The sequence below is a fragment of the Scatophagus argus genome, chromosome 22, assembly GCF_020382885.2.
Source record: "Scatophagus argus isolate fScaArg1 chromosome 22, fScaArg1.pri, whole genome shotgun sequence".
In the NCBI taxonomy this organism is placed as follows: Eukaryota; Metazoa; Chordata; class Actinopteri; family Scatophagidae; genus Scatophagus; species Scatophagus argus.
The window spans coordinates 4,144,831-4,163,822 of NC_058514.1; the positions used below are offsets into that span (position 1 = coordinate 4,144,831).

At 44.0% G+C, this 18,992-nt stretch overlaps 1 protein-coding gene across 10 annotated transcripts in view; it reads left to right on the top strand.

Moving 5' to 3' along the window:
• Positions 1–18,992, top strand: part of syt1a (synaptotagmin Ia) — a 155,753-nt gene that overhangs the window by 74,010 nt on the left and 62,751 nt on the right. The window contains exons 1-2 of one of the 10 annotated variants that reach the window (XM_046379676.1): positions 4,854–4,896; positions 4,996–5,063. The exons of 7 other annotated variants lie outside the window; for them this stretch is intronic. The gene's annotated coding sequence lies outside the window, so the exon portion shown is untranslated. Of the gene's footprint in view, positions 1–4,853; positions 4,897–4,995; positions 5,064–11,797; positions 11,877–18,992 lie in introns of those variants that run through there. 2 more of the 10 variants (XM_046379670.1, XM_046379671.1) reach the window with 2 other exon arrangements.

Sequence of the window (18,992 nt, forward strand, 5' to 3'; positions counted from 1 at the left end):
CTCATGTGTGAGTCAAGGGGACTCTCGGGTCAAAAGGGCCACTTATCTCTCCATAAGAATGTCGTAATTACCACTGCCGGGATGAATCAGATGTGGCCTCTGTGAGCAGCAGCGACTGGTGTCTGAAGTTAGAGGAGAAGGACGGGGGGATAGAGGCTGCTGAGCATGAGAGAAGAGAACTTTCTCCAGAAAACATCTCCTGCGGGGTTTGTGTTTGAGTTATACACGGATAAATAAGGTCATCCCTGTCGCAATGATGCAAGTGCACCTGCTGTACATACAGTACAAATACAAATCCAGATTAAAGCAACCTCAGTGGTGTTTTTGGCCACTACGGGGGGAAAAAATGAGCTGTAAGTGTAACATTAACATGTCATCACCTGAAACAACAGACACTTGGTGTGCTTATGATATGGTTTGGACAGTAGGCCCTCGCATGCAAGTTGTAGCTGTGTGACCAAAACGTTCAGGCATCACACGTATTGTCCTTTAAGCTACTTTATGAGCCACTGGAGTTGTTAGTGCTTTAAAAATGGGAAATCCGGGGGAAACAAGCAGCTCTTTAGTCTTCATCTGCTCCTCTTGTAACCTCAGGTGGCAGCCAAACATCTGCGTGACATCAATGGCATTGGAAAGTGTTGCTGACCCGAGCAGGTGTTGTGTGTGTGTAACTGTGTGTACCGTGTGTGTGTGCGTGTGGGTTGAAGTTCATGTACAGTATCTGCTGTGTGCGTATGAGGGAGCCGGGTGGAGGTGAAAGGAGCATCTGCGTGTTTTGAAAAGAGTCCTCTGAATAGCTCCATATTTGAACAGCCACTTATCCCTCGATAAAGCTGTAAGTGATTTGTGGCAGCTTCCTGCCTGGAGGAGAGAGTGAGAGGGAGTGAGAGAGTGAGTGACAGAGTGTGTGTGTGTGTGTGTGTGTGTGTGAGAGAGAGGGTGAGGGTTGAGAGAATCTGAGAAAGAGATTAAATGAGAGCATCAGCTGTAATTAGAGCTACTTTCCTCCATTTAGAAGTGCATGTCTTTGTCTCAGAGAGAATTAGCACTAGACACTCTGGGTGGACCAAAGCAGTACGAGTTGAATGCACTGAAGGGGCAGAATGCAAGATTTTGAACATGATGCAGCAAAAAGGCGGTTACATATCTGCAGGAATTGATATGGGGTCGACAATGGTGCTAATTTTGTGAAACAAGATGATGTGTGCCAAGTGTGCCATGTGCAGAGGGAGTGGTGGCAGATTTTCAGTTTTTAGCACCGGGGCTACACATGAAAACAGGATCGGTTTGATGGAATCTGTCATCATGCCATATCTGTGAGAGTTCCCATCTTACGCCTGAGGCCAACATTTTTCTGACTGCACCGCGGTACCACAGTTTCATCAGGGTGCTGACTGCCGTTCACTTGGCCGCTGGTATCATTAGTGATGAGGGCTTTCTGAAAGGTGCATATAGAAACTTCAGAGCCTGTTTATACACCGACAGTTTGAAGAGTCCAGTATTTGGAGACTGGCAAGTGCAAAACATGCTGCCAAGGGCAGAAAAGGTCTCTCTTTTGTTGTTTTTAGACATATTGAAAAGCAAGTAGTCACCTTCTCTTCTCTCTGCTTGATGATTTCATCAGAAAAATGTTCCACGTGCCTTTGCACAAAGATAGAGTGTACCACTAAAATGAATATATACCAGTGATTTAATTACTTCCGCCGCTGGAATACTGATTCCCCAAATGTGGCTTTAATATTTTTATCAGTCAGAGGTCAGTGTGGCACTTCCTGCAAGATGTCAGTCAAAACTGATGAAAGTCTGAAAGGGTACTTAATGATATTTTACCATTACAGCAGCAGCAACAGTAAATTCAGATTGTTGTCTTTGTGTCTAACATGCAGAGTCAAAAGCAAATCAGCCCTCATCTCTGTGTCACAAAAACTTGTTCCTGTTCCAAAGCTTCACGTCTTCATCTCTCTTAGAGGTTGAATAAGACCAGTGATTTGCAGTCCAAAGGTGACCATTCAAATGCTCTTGACATTTGGGAAATTGTCCTTTTTGTTCACCCATCTCCCTTTATTTCACTGCCTTTTTTCCTCCTAAATGCCATTTCGCCCTTTTCAGTCCACTTTCACCCTGTTGATCTCTCTTTCTCCTTTCTTTCCTGTCTTGTTCCTTCTAGGTTGACTACTGACAGGCTCCTGGTTTGAAAGATTTGCTTTTTTAGCTTTTCTGTTCATATCGCTTGTCCATTTCTTTTGAAATGTGTGGCGCCTTTGTTAAAATTTGGAAGAGTCTGAGAGCATTAAATGTTGGCGCAGCATGTTAAAACTGCTTTATGGTCTTAATTTTCCCATTCATGATTTTTTTTTCATCACCGTGTTTCGTCTACATTTTATAAAAGTCAGACATGGATATCTCCAGACATCTTTTGCTCTTTTTGTTTTTGTATTAATGGAGTTTAATTTTTGTTTAGCTCTTTACTGAGCTCTTTCAGACGCAGTTTCTGTCACTGCTAAAGCTAAATGTGTCCTCAGTGTCCAGCACAAATTCCACAAGATGGCAGAAAAATTAAATCAAATGAGAAGGTAACAGATCAGGAATGAAACTGGCAGCATCACTGTCAAGGATTCCAGCAGAAAAATCGGACGATGAAACAGAAGGAATCATCTTCTCTCAGTCTTTTAATGTCAGCGAGTCAGTTGTTTTAACGCAGAATCTGCTGCACCTTAAGAGCTCAGTGACGTCCACAGGGTGCAGTAATCTGCACCCAGAGACCCAGCTCAGCCATTAGCGATTTACAGAGTAGCTGCCTGTATCTTTCCTCTGTAGAGAGTCATTAAACTCAAAACACCTCATACACTATGCAGACTTTTCATGCTATTAATTGTCTTTGTTGGCTAAATTGCTCGGCCAGAACTACCATTTATCTTCCAGCCAGTTTACATTTGTGAGGGATATGAGCTTTTGGAGGTACGATGGCGAATTGTCTCAGAGACGCTGGGTTGCATGTTTAGCCGACTTTGTTGAGACTGACAACACATATTCTCCATTGAGGATGGTCTGCACCGCTCAGCATGGCTGCACTTCTTCCCCTGCTCATTAGGGGTGAACTACAACACTGCTGGGACACAAATCTGCACTGGCCACCTTGCCTCGCCTTATAATCAATCCCCCCCCGTGGCACACACAAAAACACATAACGCACGCACACGTACACACACACACACACACATATAGCCAAAAGCTTATGGACAGAGGAGCAAGCTGTGCAGTGTCCAGGCAGGCTGGTAGTTGCTAATCATTAACACGGACTCCCCGTTTGCTTTGCCTCCTTTCTAGCTATATGTCTGTTAGCTTTTATACATGTGGTGTGTGTTGTCAACAGTGCCATGTGCCTCGCCGTGTTGTATCAGCCTGTGCACTTTATTTACACACTGGGTCTTTCCATAGACACACATGCACGTACAATGCACACTCATTTGACATCTGTTTACGCCCGCAGTTGCATTTCTCACACAGTTACAGTTGGCTGTGCAGACTTCTTGTTCTCCAGCAGCCCACAAATGAGCACAGAAGACAGATGTTTTGCAGGGTAGAAGTGGTTCATAATTACGCCGTAGACCAGACAAGCAAACTTTGAAGGTAAATTCGAGGGTATCCTGGGGAGAGGATTGATTAGATCCGAGATGACTTGGAGGAAATGAGGTTGGTTGTGGTAGCCTGTTGGAAAAGACCAAACTGCGTCTATGAGTCAGTTTGATTTGTAAGTGTAAAAAACGTTTTGAATCCTCTGTCCTCCTGCAGGAGAGTGCAGTTGATGTAATTTTCATCTGCTGCGTGGAGGTTGAGTTAATGAGTAAACCAATGAACAAATGAACGACCAGTTGAGCGAGATACTCTTTAAAGCTCTAGTTTACAATAAATCTAAACATGTAGTAGTTATTTACGTTCCATGCTTATGATCAGTTTTCAGATAAAGGGTTCTTTGTTGTGTCTGTCATCACCTTCTCTTGGCTGAAAACAGAAGCTGGCAGTGGGCTTAAGTACTTCTGCATTTCATGCCAAAAAAGCGCCATTAAACATCCACACCTCCGTCGAGTCAGGTGCCACTGGCCTCGCTGTGTCCATTCGAGTGGTCAAATGAGACTCGACTGCTCGACAGATTTTAGCTGCTGGTCCTCTTTTGCCTTCACATCTGCTGTCCCCTCCTTGGGAGACCCCCAGTGCCACATCTGGTCGGGCTGAGAGTTGAGGGGACGCCAGTCAGCTCCTTGAGGCTGAGCTTTAGCATGCGCTTACTCTGGGAATGCCCTTGACTTTCTGTCTGAAGAATAGCACGTGAGCAGCATCAAATACACCAGCGGGACGGGAGGAGAGACAGGAATATGTGCAGTGAGACAGAAAGATGGAATAAACAAGACTGAGACTGTGTAAGCGGCAGTTATGGCTTTAAAAAGGGAGTCTGAGCTGTAATCATATACAGTACGGATGCTTCATTAATCACATCATCTGATACTATTAGGCTTTCACAAGTGCTTTGTCTCTTTCCAAGAGAAGACGTCTCATGAAATGCTGCACAAAGCAAGAATAAGTTTGTTGCTGTGTGTGGAAATGCACGCTTAATAGTACCCTCAGCTGATATTTGTTTTCATGGAAGTGAGAGTGGGAGGGGGAAATGTCTGAAAACAGTGAGCTGAGAGATGGAGGGGATGTGTGCATTTTGTCTGATGGACCAAGAGCGAGCAAGGGAGAGACGGATGAAGAGAGAAGTTGGGGGAGGGGGCTGGAGTAGGTGGGCGGGAAAAGAGGAGGGAGGCGAGTGTCACGGACAGAAAGAGGGAGAGAGAGAGAGAGAAAGAATAGCGAGCTGCTCGCTTCCCGGAGCTGTTGGTGTTCGAGTGTGTGATCGTGAGTGCTTCTTGAGCCGTCGTGTGAAAAACAAAAAAGAGAGCGGACATTGCTTTCCGAGCCTTTATTTTTCCTCTTTTTTTCTTCTTCTTCTCAAAGTGCCACATCTCGTCTGAACCCCTTCCTGGGATTGTTAAGAGTACCCAGGGAAGACAGCGTGCTGCCAGGTAAGAGAAGACTGTACGGGGTGTTTATACAGTCAAATGGAATGAGAGCTCTCGTTTGTGTCGCTGCTTTGGAAATGATACGTTATGCCGCGTTGAAATGGAGAGAACAAGCTCTTTTTGATGTGTGTGTGTGTGTGTGTGAGAGAGAGAGAGCATATCGGCAAACGTGGCTGGCAGGACAGCTGTACTGTAACTGTGATTGGAAGAGTCGGGTCGTGTAGAGGATGAGGAGGAAGACGAGGAGGAGGAGGCGGTGTCTTTTTGACAGCAGCAGCTCATGCGGGGTGACACATGTCAGGGGATGTCAGATTTGCAATGACGGAGATTACTCAAAGGGAAAAATTCTCCAAGCTCGGATCAATTGCAGAGAAACAGCAAAGAGTGGAAAGACTTTTTCTTTTTTCCTGTCTTGTTCAGCTCCTCAAACAGTGTGCCGTTAAACACTCAAAGACATTTCTGCAAATCTTATCTCAAGTGTCTGCCACTCACGTTCCTTGAAAACTGATCAAAATACTTGTTTGTGAGCTGTGCGATTTGCATGTATGGCCATGACCTGACTGGATGTGGCTTTACAGCTGATGCGATTCGTGGCATTAGTGACAGGCGGGGATAAGCGGACTCCCACGGAGGGTTAGGTCGAGCCTCCAGATCAGCGGCTGCTCCCCAGGCTCAGGGTGGCAAGAGGTGACAGTTATTCCGCGACAGAAAAGAGGAAAAAACTAGTTGAAACCACAGTGCCGTCCTAAGCCAGAGCTTGCTCTGTTTGTCATTTAATGAGAAGTTATACTGTAATCGAATCACCGCGCTGCCTTCTCTGCTGTTTGTCATTTCCCCTTTGTCGTTCCTTATCTCCCTCTCTCTGTCCTCATTATCCCAGATTCAACTGAAATGAACTAGTCCATCTCTCTTCCTTCTCCATCCCTCCCTCCATTCATGCGTGCTGACGTACAGTAGACTATTAAACAAAGACGGACTAGAGGGCCAGGGGCTGAACAAAGCTTCTCTGTTCTTAACATTTGTGCCACCCCCCTCTGCCTCTCATTTAGAAACATGAAAGAGGTGAAGGTTGGTAGATTGTGGGGCTTCAAATAGCCCCTGTCTATTTGATTCCATTGTCTTGTGCTGAAACAAGCCATGAAAGCCAACACGCAGCTCCAGTCTTTTCAAACGCAAAACTAATTCGGTTGGATTTCACTTCCATTTTGACTTCATTTTTCCACTACCTTTCAAATCCTTTATTCCTCTCCAGGGTCCAATAAATCTTATTCTCATCATCTGCGCTTTTGTAGCTCCTTGGAGAATGGATTTCTACGTCCCATAGTGAACCTGAACAATCTGCTCACCTTTCATAATCATGCCATTGTTGCCCTTAGATTTATGTGTAAAATCTTTATTTAAAATGATTCATTCGCTTTGAAGGACAACTGAGTGGTTTTCTTGTGAAATATTGCAACCGCTGGCATTGTCATGTGATTCGACAGCCGTTTGTTGCATGTGTGTCCACGGTGTGTGATGTGTGTGCAGCTGTGAAATCTCCCACTGCATCAATAGTTAATGAGCGTCTCTAGTGCTCATTCATATGGTCCATTCACCCGGCGTTTTTGTTTATTAAATTGCTGTAAAGCCTTGGGTAACATGCACTGTGCTCTACTGTACCATAGTGGAGCTTAAACACAACTCACCCTGAGTTGGATTTGGATCCAGGCAACATGCTGACCTTCACACAACCTTGCACTGTTGCAGTAGGGTAATTAATAAGGGGTGGCAACATTTGAGAGTGATGACTCAGAAATCTGATAAAAGAAGGAGTGGAAGAGAGGAAAATTATACTTTTGACATTAAATATACTCACCCCCCCAAAAAAATATATATATATTTGTGATCCTGCATGCTTTTCCTGTATGTGGGTGTTGGTGAGTGTTCTGACCCGATCACCCCGTCCACGGATGTTACAGCTTTTCCTGCCCAGAGCGGCAAGCAGCTCCTTTCGCTCCACTGGATGCAGTCCGCTCTCTCTGTGACTCATTGCACTCATCCACTCTGATTGGCTGGCTTTTGCACTCCGGGGAAAGCCAGGACGGAGAGGGGTTGGCCTCTCATGAGCAGGGATCAGCCGTTCTTTTCACACAGCATCCCGCTGGATGCACATTCTCAATGTGTTCGGTGTGAGTGTTAAAAACACAGGCATGAAGTCGGGGCAGAAAGGAAAGGAAACGCTGCTCCCGTCTGCTGTCATCTCTTTTCTGTCACAAGTGCAGCAACTGGCTGCTGAAGACGTTCACACGTTTGAGAAAATAAGTGTTGCTGAGATTGTGCTTCTCGAGACACATATTATATCTAGCCTCCGTTTTTTGTACGGGATGTGTTCAGGCCTCCCGCCCTCCCATCCCTCTGCAGATGATGCCGTCACATGTGACAGCTCTGAAGCAAACAGGGCGTGGAGCTCCCTGCCTGCTGAGACTCTGCCATGTTTGCCTCTCACAGACGGACCCGGATGAGACGAGGTCCAAGCTGCTCCACCCAGCCAACAGAACTCTTTTTTTCTCTTTATTCCTCTCTCTGTTGGAAGAACCAGTGTGCTCAGGCCACGCAGCGCTCATTCAGAACCATGGACAGCACTCCTGGACGGAGGGAGAGAAGGGGCAACAAGCAGGGGAGGGTGAACTTTCAGCACCGCGTCTTGTGGACAGCACCAGCAGTCCATCAAGCATCAGACAGAAATGGAGTGGAGGAACTAATGCCCACAAAGATAACGCCCACCATGTCAAAGTAGACAAATGATGGAGGATATTGCCTTGTTTGTAAAGATTATTCATATGGTGATTAGATAATATTCTGTGGGGAATGACAGATTTTTTTGGTTACAGACTGTATGCTAGCTGAGGAGCAGGCCCAGCAGCGTTTGAATATTTACCAGCTTTAATCTGTTTGTGTTTGCGAACCAACACTGGCTGTCAGAGTCTGTGGACAACAGTGCACAGTACTTAACCAGGTAGCCTGGATAAACAAATAAACAGTTGCCGAATACACAAAGCTCACAAACAGGGTATGTGCTTGTTTTCCGCAGAGCATCTCGTTCACCAGAGCGTTAAATCTTTGTTGGCTTACAGTCGGGGATACTCATGACACATTCTCCTAAAGCTTTTTAGATTTGTCCTTTTAATATGCTCGGGACATGTTAAAAATCTACAATCTAGAAATCTAGAAACTTATAATCTAAATTCAGCCAAGACACAACTGGTGTTTTATTTTTTATGTTAATGTTAAACTTTCAAAAAAGAAAAGCTAGGTTGAATGAACGATTAAGAACTGGTACCATTAGAATGAGTTCAGTGTGAGCAGCTGCTGAGTCATGTGCTGTACCTACTGGTAAACCTCAGTAGGTAAGAATTTCCCTTCGGGGATAAATAAAGGAATTCTGATTTTGGCCACTGTTTGGCTTAATATCCAACTGGTTTGAAATAAATAAGCAGACAACTTCAAAAGTGCTGTAGACCCCTCAAACTGTTAAGAGGAAACTCCTTCTGGGCTCTTCACTCCCAGCTGCAGACTCAGCAGCTGTTCCTCGGTGACGTTGTAGGTCGCCGCATCGGTTCTCTCGCTGCACTGGCAAAGATCGCGACCTCAAATCTGGACGGTAAGCTTTTTTTTCCTGCTTAGCTTTGCCCTTCTCAGCGTTAGTATATCATACCCAAGACGAACAGTCTCTTCCCATAGCAACATGCTTCATTTCACACTACAAATTCTTGTGATTAATCTGCTTTGACTGTAATAAATGTGATGTATGAGTCAGTTATGGCTTTGTTGATCCGTTTTATTGATTTTAATGCTATGCATGCAACAGCAAAGCGTTTTAAAATTGCAATCTCATGATTCAGATTTATTTTATAATCTTAAGTATATTCGTTGATGCAGTAAGAATTTTTTTTTAAATAACTAGGACGGCATGTTCTGTAACAGGCTGCAGTTTAACAGTTGTCTGCATTAATTAGATGTATTTTACATCTTCTGTGTGATAATGGTTAACACGGTAAGAGGGTGAGAAATCAGTCGTGAAAACGGGTTATTTCTGTAAGGGCTGTTCGATGAACGCTTGCTGTCGTCTGCCCTCTGATCTTTGGCGACGGAGTTCACACGAGAGAGAGTTCTCAGAGCCTCTTCGCGGCACTGATACGCTAAGAGAAGCTAGAAAGATAAGAGACACTTCTTTTCGTGCATTTACGCACACACGTCCACACAAATATGCATACATGATCTCAGCATGACATTGATTTTATGCCTTTCTGCATGTCCTCCAAGTACAAAGACACTCAGCTACCCCCCCACCCACCCACCACCACCAGCACCCACCCACACACCCCGACAGAAACAATAAAAGCTGCACAAGTCTTACCCGAAGGCGTCTGCCATCACCAGTGGACAGCAAACCACCCGTCACTCCTCTCTCTCCCTCTCTCTTCCTCTCTTTCTTCTGCTGAACCCCCGTACACATGTCCCCTAATTAAACCAGCTAATAACTAACCAGGGTCATTTGTATATGTATGCATTAGCATAATTGAATAGGCATGAGTTAAGTGTTTTCCACTGGTGTGTTAATAACACGGTCCTGAAAAGAGCCGAGTACATGTGCGGCTCTGTTTGCTCAGCTCGACGCTGTCATGAGCTGGGAGGCATCCATCCGTTCAGTCTCCTCCCCTTTGCCCCGCGTCCCTTCTTTTTCCTCGTCAACTGTCAACGCCATATAACAAAGGTGTGGTCATTTTTGTTGCCTCCCCTGAAATGTCCTTCTCTCTGTCGGCTGTGTGTTGGCCAGAGCCAATAATCTGTGACCTGTCCCAGCGTGAAACCAGGCACATGTGGCAGGTTGGACAGCATTCAGACTGCCGGCAACTGCGAGTTCATTTCCTTGTGTCAAATAGACAAGGCTGGAGAGAGTTCACATATGTGCTTTTTCATTTCTGACCTGGCCACAGGTAGTCAGTTTCTCTTCAAGTCCACATCCCATCAATAAACCCTCCTTCTACCTGAGGAGAACTGATGTCAGGCAACAGAAGTGTTGATGGCAGGAGGTGGGGCACATGAAGAGAGAGTTGATGTGAACTGGGCTCAAAGTGAAAAAAGGGATGAAGGGAGGGAGGGCGGCGATGGGGCTGGAGCGAGGATATATTTTCCATCTCGGTACGCTGCAGCTGTCGTCCTTGTTACCGTGTCGTGTAAATCAGTGTGCTGTCTGCTGAAATCTGAAAAGAAGAGCTACTTTTTATCATTACGTCTGTGACTCTACAGGAGGCTGCATATTCACCAGAGACCCCTATTTACAGAGAGGGAACGGGGCAAAGCTGACGGCGCCAAGAAAGTGCAATTTCTTTTCAGAACTGAGTATGCAGGTTCCTGAAAGATAAAAGGAAACTGGAGAGTGGCACACCTAAAACTTATTTAATTGTTGCATAGCAACAACCTGCTGGTTTTCAGTCGTGAAGCACCAAACAAAGCCTTGGTTTTTGTTTGACAGAATATTAAATAAGACTAATGGAAAGGAAAAAATAATAAGAGAAAATAACCTTTTTTTTTTAGAACTGTGTATATTATCATAATTTTTATTATGCGTCATGGATGAGAAAATATCGACATTCGCCGCATCTGTATCTTATCTCCTCCCTCCTATCCTGTTAATGCCAGGACACTCTCTTAATTTCCTGAATGAGAAAGGTGATCAGCAGAAAAGATCCTGAATATCGAAATGATCATAGCAAAGTTCAAATGCAGATTATGATAAGACAATAAACGCATATGAGGGTGAATTCAGAACTGCTATGATTTCAGCATGCAAATATGGATCGTTACAAAGAGTGCAGGGTGACAGCACAATGTTAAACTATTAGACTACCAGTAGTATAGAAAATTACATAAATTTCAAAGCTTTATGACAAATTGTCCATTAGTTTTAATTAAGGGCATTCTGTTATGTGAATCTAAACCCATTTTTGACTGTGTACTTTGTAAATGAAGGCATGAAATACTAAACTCCAGGTTTTAACACCCTCTGTTTATCAGTATGTGGCTGGCAAAATTCACATGTGGGGTCCACTGACCCCCATGAAAAGCTTCTGTTTCTGTGCACAACATGTGTCTGTTAGCCGTCCTTCCTTCTTGGTGAACAATACCAGTCTAAGTCTTATCCTGTGTCCTCTGTTGATCAAAGTCTTTGATTTTCAAACAGCCCAAAACACAATCTTCCATCGGTTCTTCTTTTGTATTTACCAGGGTCACTGGTGTCACTGTCCCTCTGCAAGCTTCCAGTCAATGCTGGTTTACTGCAATTAAAGGATCTCTCATGTTAAAGGGCTGTCGTAGAGAGGAAGAAGCCAGGAGGTTATCTCCAAATCAGGCGTTTTCTCTAAACCCTGTCGTTTGATGCATCGACATGCCCTGAAGGAGAGCCGACTGCGGTAAATGGAGGGTAATCACTGATCTTAGATGTCCACTTGGGAGTGTATTATCAGCTCTCCCATCGAGGACGTCCACCATGGGAGATTCAGATTCTATTACAGATGTGTCCTGCGGGGTTTACAGCTGGCAGTGCACGGACTTGAGTTCACACCCACACAAACGAACGCTATATTCATGTGTAAAATTGTGATTCATGGTTGCAAAGCTGGGGTGGGGTGGGGTGGGGGGGAAGCAGCATTTCTGATTCATTTCAGGGCTTTCACAGTTTCTTCCTCTTCCTGCAGAGTGGAGAGAAGAACTACAGAGAGAAGTGGCTCTTGCATTGGACTTCCTTGTGAGCGTACATTCACCTGCAGTCATTTGGTGAGAACTTGCACAAAAGCCAGGTTTGAAAAGCCTGGTAAATTGCAATCAGTGCCTTTCCATTTCCTTTGGGAGAGAGCCCCCCCTCCATCCCCAAAATACAAGAATACAAGCACATTGTGATGGATATCAGTAAGCCTGGCTGAAGTCAGCTGAGAAACAAAAGCGAAATGTTTAGGCGAGAAAGGTGGAGGGGTGTGTTTGTAGGGGTGTTAGGCCACGGTGATTAACAGCAGCACATTGAGCTCATGCATTATTCATCTGCCATCACCTTCACCCACTGCCGAAAGTTGCGACTAAATAATTTTTTGGAGGGCGGGGGGGACTCGTTGTTCCTGAAGATTTGAAATCAAATGAACAAAATCCACCTGCTGAGACCACCTTGGCGTGAAAACCACTGACATGTCGTGTTAAACAGCCTCTGTCATGGAAAAGCAAAATCCCGGTGAAGCTTATTGGCAAAGTTGAAGGAGGCTCTGTTACGCGGGTCGCTGTTTTAGAACAACACAACTTGTGGAATTAAAATTCTGTTATTGATCTTGTAGAGATGTATCCTTCACGCAGTTTAAATCAAGTCTGTCTCCTTTCACCAAACCCAGCCCTCAGTCTCCTTCCCTTTCCGAGCCACAATTGTCAGTATAAATAACCTCCCTGGCTGCTGATATGAAATAAACCCCCAGGAGAAACAAATTACCCAGGATGCACCAAGAGAGCGCAGTTCACGCAGAGAGAGCGAGCTGCTGGATTATGCTGGCTTGAGTTTGACATTCGCTGAATACTCTGTGCTAATTTACCGTTTCTACCAACAGTCGCTGTGCGGTCAGAGTTCAGCCTCGGGAATAAAATGTGTTTAGGGAATGAGTGCAGGAGCTCAAGATAACCTGCTACACTACTCTTCTCCCTAATGTGCCTAATAAAGTTGGTTACAGTCTGCAGCTGTAGGCGGGTGTTTTGCATGTTATTGCAGAAACCTTTGTGTCCTGTCTGTGCTGATTGTTGCAGTATCTTTATTTAGTTGCTTAATAGTTTGATAACGAGGAACATGATTATTCTTTGTAGCAGTTGAAAAACAAAACAAAACAAAAATCAGAATACAGGAAATAAATGTTAAAGTTTTGATAATCGATTAGTTTTTATGTATCGGGAAAATGCTAACAAATTTTTATGTCCAAGAGGTGAAAATACCACATGGCACTGTATACTGATATGCATGTAATTACATTATCCAGATTTGTTTTGCAAACAACCACTGAAAATGTGCATGTATCACAAGTGATGCGGGCAAGAGTTAATACAAGGCAGATGCTGACATGAAAAAAATGGAGGTCAGTGTTTACAACAGCTCTGTAATTGGAAACAAAATGTGATGTCAGTCATTCTTTCCGTTTTTCCTCCGTCTGGACAAGAGCAGGAAAGTGTTGGTTGTGTGAAGGTTTAAGAGCTTTTAGCGAGCTGAATTAGGCCCATGGGGCACCTTTCTCCCCCCCTCCTGAATGCACCAGTCAGATCGGTGACAGTGTCTAACCTCAGGTTGTCTCCTGCACACTCCTCCTTCCCCACCTGCCTGCTCCCCTTTAGTCCATCAATCAGTCCAGCCCGCATCACGCTCTAGTAAGCTTGACTGGCGGGAATTTAGCCTTAGAGCGCAGTGTGTGGTGCTAGCCAGTTCATATACACACACACACGCACACACACACATTTAGGTTTTCCTTCATGTGTCTCTACAAGAAATGTTTCTCAAAATGGCAGCAAACTGCTCAGCATCGCACGCCTACGCCCAAACGCAAGATGACAGCCTCTGTGTGCTTCTCTGAGCTTTAGACTTGTAGCTTTTATCGGCTGCAGCTCCTCCACAAGGCCACAGGGTTAGGCACTTCTGCTGGTCAAGGACCTTCCTTGTCAGGCGCCTAAACTGCCTGGCTCCTCTGTGCTTCTGATGCTCACCAGGCCACCCCTGTATTGATTCTGTATTGATCTCGTTCCACCGGGCCTATCTGTTTGTCCCTGAGCATTCAGAAAATATCCTATCATGTCTCCGTGCACATTATTATACCACTCACACAGTATCTGAGCTGCATCCTCCTTTGTGTCAGCGTGATGAGTGGTGACAGCGCTCGCAGTCATGTCTTTTGTTGTGTGCGCAGGCATATTGTGCCATGTTGTGTTTACCAGAGTGAGTCGGGAGCTGTTTGCGGCCCCAAGGCAGCGCTGTCCGGACGGGTGGGGTTGAGGATCGACGGTGAATTTCTACACCACGCAGCAGAGTATCACGCTGCACTGAATGGATGACCTGGACATTCACTGCCCCTCTAATGATGAAATGCATTACAGTTTGGTTCTCTCTGCCAGCTTTGTGTTTGCTTTACAAATTTCTGCCTCTGCTGATGGATGTCGGGGCAATAACGGATGGTTGTATTTTTTTGGGTCTCCACACTAGTGATAGCCTTGACTGGAGGCATTATGTACATCCTTCCATTCTTCTGAATGTGATATCTCAAAACTGGCTTCAGGGAACGTCTTCAGATGTTTCTTCAGATATCCACTGGCACTCAAGGATGAGCTGATCAGACTGATTCTGTGATTTGGCACATTTCATAATGTTTGCTGTCCATTATTGAACACCATAACTCAGAACCAGAAGGGCAGATTGTTTTGATTTTGATTTGATTGATTTTTTGATTTTCAGTCGAATACTGAATTGGTGGCACTAATCTGGCTTTGTTGAAACTGTGCTGATGGTATAGATCCTCTTCACACATGTCAATATAGAGATTCCTTTCATTTCTGGACAAACTTGGATGTAAATTGAAACTTGACTGCTGGTTTTAAATGCCTTTGTGAAAGAAATGCTGCTGGCATGGACAGAAATGAAGGTAGTTGTGATTGAAAATATGCGTGACAGAGAGACAGACGTGGGAAACCAAGTTTTCACTCTGCACGAGGGGTGGTAATAAGATGAGCTTTTTGCAGCATGAGCCTGCAGATGGCTGTCCTTTCCTGGTGTGGCCAAGACTTTCTGGCTTCATTTATCTCCTCTTCACAGCATTGTTTCCATCTCTCTGGATGACGCTGCTCTCCACCTGCGCTCCTTCATCCTGTCCCTCACAGGAAGTGAAGTCCAGCCTTCACTTTTCTCATCAAGGATAATGAGACGGCCTTTCAAGGCCTTATCTGCTTAAATAATATACGCTGATCATATTGTGGCACAGTGTTTGTTCTTCCTTTAGTGCCAAGTCGCAAACCCCTTGATGTTTGCAGACACACCGTTTGTGAAAATCTACAATTTTCTGCCATTTGAAGTTGCAGTTTTTAAATCTCTGGTCAGTACTGATAAGGTTAATATTGCAATGTGCATAAAAACATAGAAAAAGTATGACACATCACTGCTTAAAGACAGCTACAGTTAGGCAGCAACTGACAAGTACTTCCTTTATTGATTAACCTGCAGATTATTTCAGTTTCAGATTCATTCCTCTTTAGAAAATGTTAACATCCTCACTGTCCTTGTTTTACTCAACCGGCAATCCAACAACCAAAATTTAATTCACTCTCAAAACCAGAAACTGGAACTTTTGATCAACTCTATTTCGGCTTACAAAACCTTCTGTAGTTCATTTTCTAACATTTACTTGAAATTTGAAGCAGCAGTTTGGATGCATGTGGAATGATTAACATACACCACCAGTGAAAGATGACAAATGATCCTGAATTATCACCCAGCTGAACAGTTTCTGTATTCGTAAGTCATTAGTCCTCTTGATGAGGCAACAAGTAGAAACTCCATGTTTTTGCTTTTCTCCATACATGCATGTGTAACTTCAGTCATGCTGTGTTTGCAGCTGCCGATGTTCGCTCTAATTTGACCAAAATCTGCTCACTTGTTTTTCTATTTTGGCTTACATCGGCGATAAGAGCTTGAAAAAAGGTACCCTGACAGGAATCAGTCTGGAGTCTGTCCTACAGAATGTCTTCACTGCAGCAGCTGTTACAGCCCGTTTCCTCCCTAATGTTCAAAAGACTTTCACAAACGCAGAAAGAAGAAGAAAGATTAGAAAATGCTTGGCAAGCTGTTGGTGATATAAAGACAAACAGATTTACTGTATCAACATTTTTTGATAGTCGTTTGCTTCAGTTGTTGTTAGTATTTACAGCATGGAGTTTTTCAGCCTATTAAAAGCCTATGTGAAGTGCTCTTAAGCAGTATATGATAAATATTAGCCAATTACATTACTTTTTGTATTGTGTCAAAGTGTGCATGATTTTTGACAGACGTACCTGACAAATTAATATTTCCAAAAATCTCAGGTTGTATTTTTACCTCACGTGCCAGGCTGTGAAAACAAAATATGCTCATCTGCTTGAGAATGTGCCCGATACAACAGACGGACTTTGTCACGTCTTTATTTTAAGGGAGCTGCATTTTCACACTAATTCCCAATGTACTAGGGATGTGTAAGGGATGGCTTAACACCATGCACCATCCTTGGTTTCCATGACGACAGTGATCCCTGTATGATAATCGGATTCCCACTATAGCTGTGAAAACACTCATTCCTGCCCAATCCAAGAACATTATAACATGAAACACCGCAGCGAGGACTTTGAGTGCGTGACGATAAACAACCGAGTGAAGAAATGCTTTGTAGCCGAGCCAGCGGGCAGGGTCGGACCTCGGTGAGTCTATTCATAACTACAGCACCGAGGTAGACCACAAAAGAGATAGTATGGTAGGGGAGCTAAGCCATTTACTAAACAATGGTGATGGAGGAGGAATTAGCCTTTTTTTAAAGCATGTGCACTTTGGTATTAGAGGGAGAAGAGTCTTAAGAGCAAGAGAGGAGAGCGTTATTGACTCACCTGCTTTTTTTACATTACATAGAGGAGGACGGAGAAGCACAGGAAGCCATTTGTGCTTTTGTGTGACAGATTTTCTTCCCGCTTTTTCTTTTTCTCTTATTTAACCTGAGGATTAGGGAATTTTTACACCTGTAGTTTGGTTCAGATGGTTCAGACCAAAGAAAATAAAGAATGTTGCTGCCTTCGATTGATAGCTCGCATTCAATTAGTGTTCACCGGGAGCTGTAAACATAATCATATAGACTGACTGATAACTCTGTCTGCGACTGTCATCGTAGCTCATCAAAACTACATGACCCACAAAGGGAAGTTCAGTTCCAGGGTCCGACAGGATGCTTTTTGTGTGCAATATTATGCTCTCTTGAGTCACAGAGGCCACGAGCATAACAAGCAGTTATGAGCATAATTAGTCGAGACTGCAACTCATTTCTGAGCAGTGACGACCAGACAGAGACAAGACAAGAAAGACACACTGACTGAGGCTCTACCTTTCAATTACTTTTTAAATGAAAAACTGCTAAAATACACAGACTTTGACACTAGCTCGTCTGTTCTCTTTGTGATTGATCACAGAAATTCTAGATTTTTTTTTTTTTACTGTTGCTGATTAGAAGATGAGTTCAGTAGCAGGTTTTGAATTCATGCAAACATTGCATATCTGCTATCATAAAATGCCCCGGGTTTTTAGGCAGTTCAATTTAGCCAATTTATGGCTGTCGCACCAGCACAATCGAACCAAACTAAATAACTAAGAGTTCATTTAAACTGAAGTTTGAAAGCACACCAAGATCTGTTTTTTTAAGAGAGGCCTCGCTCAGAAAAAGCAGCCCAGAAGCAGCATAATTACACCTCTGTTACATTAAATACCATACAGATCATGTGAAAAGGGCAAGGATGCTTCACACAAAGCAGCATGGAGAAATTCAGATATGTATTTGATTATAGTTTTGCCTAAACTGTGTGCATCGTTATCCCGAAGATCAATAACCGAACTGAATAACAAACATCTGCGTCCAATTCTGTGGTTTTAATTGCTTCCTTTTTGCTTCTAGACACTGAGGGCTTTTTTTTAAACACTACAGCTGAGAGCAGAAAGGGTTGACTGCATAAATTCTTTTCACTGGCGTAGTCTTTGCCTTTCACATTTATCTCCAGCTCAGAGTATGCCAACTATAGATCCCCTCTCCTTTGCACAAGACAAATGACCTTATTACTACAGAGGACCATTCAAAATAGGATCATGTCAGGCATGGCAAAACGCTTCTGAGGAAACACAGACCTGCTCTGCGAACTGCACGCTGTTTCTCCGGGAAACCATCAAAAGCACATTTTACAGACCAAAAATGAGTTTTAGAGCCCGTTCGGTCTTTCGGCACACGTTGAGATGCTGATCCAGAACCACTGGTGGACTAAGCAGCAGCGTCAGTTTCTGTATAATTTAATACTGTCCAGGTGTTTGTGAAAGAGCACCTTTTACTGAGGCTGACGTGCTGCTGAGAACACATTTGTTTCACCATAATGAAGTTTTTCTTTCTTTGAGCTTTCCCACATGGTGTTGTCATAGCACTAAGGGGACAGAAGAGATAGGCCAGGGACACAATATCGTCCCTTGTAGGAAATTAGTGTCTGCATGCATAATTACAGGAAAGGATAGGATGGTCAGGATTCATTTTATCCGGCCACATACGTAAAGCCTTGAAGCCCACTGGATTGTCTTCAGGTCACTTTGTCTTGTTAAAGAATTCATGCCGATTGCGCAAAAATGTTTGATGCAGTGAAGCGGTGTGAGGCTTCACAGCGTTTGATACCAGGTGAAGGCGCCACGTTCCATTAACATCAGTCTCAGGCAATTGGAGGGGAGGTTGGCATTACATTGACCTCGCTGCTCTAAAGGTCACCGCTGTTACAGCCCTTTAAAGAAGAGGAGCTCATTGATTTGGATCTGGACAGATCTTCTCAGAGCAGTGGGAGCTAATGAGCCTAACATGCGTTATTGTCCAATCATGAACCATCAAGGCTGATTCATAATGGCAGACCTTAATAGCATGACTGATAGGCTAATAGACCAATCATATTTGTGTCAGTCATCCGCAGTAGGCTTGCTCTCAGTGGATTCTCTTGATTTGTATAAATATTACGGTTAGCATGCAGCTGCTCCATTGTTGCAAACTGGATCAGTGTATTTGCTTTGTTCTAGGAAATTAGAGAAACATAACAGGATATTTTAATTTTTACAAATGAAATACTAAATCACAGAAC